Here is a 3,871-nt window from a genome sequence, read left to right on the forward strand (position 1 = left end):
GCGCAAGTGTGGCGCAGTCTTGGCTGAGCGTGATGTTGGGGAGTGGGGCTGTCCGACCATGGCCCTGCAGAGAACTGAACCAGAGCAGCGCTGCTGTCGTGAGCTGGTGGGACTGGCAGCTTCTGGTGACTGCCCTGCCACCCTCACAGGCTGTCTGACTTGACCAGATCCCCATCTACAATCGGGAACATTAAAACCCCCTTCTCAACAGTGTCCTTTAAAGTGTCCTTTAGAGGCTGACGTAAGAGGACACAGGTGAAGGCTCCCTACAAACAGGAACCAAGTGCCGGGCAGGCGCCAGCTCTGTCCAGCATTTTCCCCATCCTTGAATGTGTAACCATGCACCATTATTTCCATTGTGACTTTGGGTGAGAGGAATTACTGACACGTCATTAAATCACCATTGTTTTCCCCTTCTTTGGGAGGTGGCAGTCTTTGCTATTTATTTAGTTTTTAGACGTCACATCTCTGTGACTGATTTTACTACCAAGTGGGGGAAGAGGATGCCCCGCACAGGGCCATCGTGCACAGTGAATCAGGGACAGGAGGCTTGCCTCCCTTTTGTCTCGGACCTTGAGCTTTCTTGTGCACAGGCGGCGCAGGCACTCAAGAACAGTTGGGAATGGCTCATGTGTCTTGAGCATTTACCTACTATAGCCAGGCAATACTCTTGCGCCCTACTAACTCATTCAATCCTCACAGCAGCCAGACAGATGGGCTGTGCACTATCTTTCTTCCTACAGTGTAGAGGAAGGAAATGGAAACAGAGAAGAATTAAGACACTTGTCTAAGAGCACACAGGTAGCCTAAGAGCTAGTACCGGGACCCAGACAGTCCACTCCCAGGGGTCTGGCTCCTAACTGCTGCCTGACACGGCTCTCTCACTGCAGAGGATCATACATCCAGCCTGAAATTGGCTGACAGCAATGAAATGTGGGTTACCACTCACTTGTACTAAACCTTGGTGAACTAAGACTTAGTTCCATCGCCTCCCCGCCCCCCACCCAAATCATCTAACAATGTGGTTTTAGCCGGTTTGTCTCCCTTGTTTTGTGTGTGCTATGTGCGTTGAGTCAGGAGCAATTTGATCATTTTTACATTTCATGGTCGGACATGGTCACCCGATTGAGGGTGTGTGTACGTATGTGTGTTGACATCAGCCTAGGTCCAGCGGGATGTCAAAATCAGGCCACATAGAGAAATAAGGAGCCGATGTTTTCAAATGTCACCGTGCAAAACTGATCTGTCTGTCCCTGAGGGGCACAATGCAAAACAAGAATTGCCCACATCAAGACCTCTGGACATAATGCAGATGGCAGTCCGGGAGATGGCGGGTGAAACAGAAAGCGACGTTCGATGCAGACAGTACCAGGTGAAAGATGCGAAGAAGGCAAGACACAAGAAGCCTTCAAAAAGTGTATGGGAGAATGGAAAGAAAGGATCATGGAGTTTTCCTGGGAACCGCTGAAGCCCCCTTGTGTAAGTTAGTAGGCAGGAAACAGGTTTCACCATGGAAACCTAAGGAGGCAGCTCCAAAGACAGGGACAAGGAGAAGCCAAGGACGTGCTGGCCAGAATCTTATTTGAAGAAGGTCTTGCCTGCGCCCTGGTACAGGAGATGGGGCACCTTCTGATTTTCACACTCACTCTTTGAGCACTAACGAGGCACCTGGTGAGCACCAGGATGCCAACCTGCCTGAACAGAAGGTGTCCCCTGCCCTCAGGGAGCTCATGTCTCCTGGCCAGGCAGACCCACAACCCCATCTTGGTATATTTGTGTTGTTGTGTCGTGATTGCTTTTACCAACTTGGGGAAAGAGGAGCAAAGAGGAGGCAGGTACAGGGAGGCTCCAGAGCAGGTGATACCTGCACTGCATCTTAGAGAATAGCACGGTATTTCCCGTGTGGATTGTCACATCACCATCATCAAGAAATTTCAGTTGCAACAAGAGGCTGGAGCTGGAGCCACTTGGTGTGTCCAGGGAAAGCATCTTATTGTGGGTGATTGGAGTGGAAGGACTGTGAGGAGGGCTGGGGGGCGTGGGGGGAACAAAAGGAAGACCACGGTTTAGGTTAGGGTCTTTAGTTTACTCAGGACAGTCACCGATTGGATGGTTTGCTACAAGTACAAACCTTTGCCCGCTGGCTCCTGCGCTGCACGGGAGTACTTTGCAAGCTGCAGCTCACAGGCCCATTGTTGCTGCTGCTACATTGTGGATCGTGCCTTTTGTAAAATACAATGAAAATGAACTGCTAGGGAAAGGAGCATGCACTTGGAAATCACAGCAATGCCAAGTTGCTATACAGGTTTGTAAACACTTAAAAAAAAAAGTTTCTTGAGATACAACTCGTAGACAACTCAACAGTGACGGGTGTAAAATTCAGCATCTGAGCATATTTTGAAATGCACAAACATCACCGTGATTGATTTTAGAACCCTGTAACCCTTCCAAAAAGAAATCTTGTGCCACTGACAGTCCCTGCTCATTTCTCTCCAGCCCTGGCAACCACTCCTTGACTTCCTGTCTCCATGGATTTTCCTATTTTGTACATTTCCTACAAATGAAATCATACAGTATTTGACCTTTTGTGGCTGGCTTCTTTTTCTTAACATAATGTTTTCAAAGTACATCCTTATAGCAGTGCTTTATTTCTTTTTATGGCTGAATGATATTTCTTTGTATGGATATACCACATTTTGTTTATCCATTCATCAGCGGGCATTTGGGTTGCTTCTACATTTTGATTATGGTAAGTCATATTGCTATGAGCCTTCCTGTACAAGCTTTTGACTGAACCTGTATTTCTATTCTCTTAAGTATATATTCAGAAGTGGAATCGGTTACATGTGGGGTGGATAACCATAAGGTCAGCAGTTTGAAACCACCGGTCACTCCTTGGGGGAAAGATGAAGCTTTCTACTCCCACAAAGAGATGCAGTCTGGGAAACTCACAGGGACAGTTCTACCCTGTCCTGTAGCGTCACCATGAGTCAGAATCGACTCAGTGGCAGGGTTTTGTTTGTTTCTGTTTTAGGTTTGTGCTTAACTATTAAGGAACTATCAAGCAGTTTTCCACAGCAGCCACAACAGTGTATAGATGTTTCAATTTCTCCATAGCCTCACCAACACTTGGTATTATCTGCCTTTTTAAAATCATTTTATTGGGGACTCATAAAACTCTTATCACAATTCATACACACATCCATTGTGTGTCAAGCACATTTATACATTTATTGCCCTCATCATTCTCAAAACATTTGCTTTCTACTTGAGCTCTTGGTATTAGCTCTTCATTTCCCCCTCCCTCCCTACCCCCTCCCTCATGAACCCTTGATAACTTATAAATTATTAGTATTTTGTCACTTATACTGTCTGATGTCTCCCTTCACCCACTTTTTTGTTGTCTGACCCCCAAGGAGGGGGTTATATGTAGAGCCTTGTGATCAGTTTCCCCTTTCTACCCCACCTCTTCCCTCCACGCTCGTGGTATCACCACTCTCACCACTGGTCCTGAAGGGATCGTCTGTCCTGGATTCCCTGTGTTCCCAGTTCCTATCTGTACCAGCGTACATCCTCTGATCTAGCCAGATTTGTAAGGTAGAATTGGGATCATGACAGTGGGGGGGAGGGAAGAAGCATTAAAGAACTAGAGGAAAGTTGTATGTTTCATCGTTGTTACACTACACCCTGACTGACTCGTCTCCTCCCATCCACCCTTCTGTAAGGGGATGTCAAGTTGCCTACAGATGGGCTTTGGGTCCCCACTCCCCACTCCCCTTCATTCACAATGATATGATTTTTTTGTTCTTTGATACCTGATCTTATCAACACCTTGTGTGATCACACAGGCTGGTGTGCTTCTTCCATGTGG

This window comes from Echinops telfairi, unplaced genomic scaffold, assembly GCF_000313985.2.
Source record: "Echinops telfairi isolate 266 unplaced genomic scaffold, ASM31398v2 ScPeMD7_443;HRSCAF=831, whole genome shotgun sequence".
NCBI lineage: Eukaryota > Metazoa > Chordata > Mammalia > Afrosoricida > Tenrecidae > Echinops > Echinops telfairi.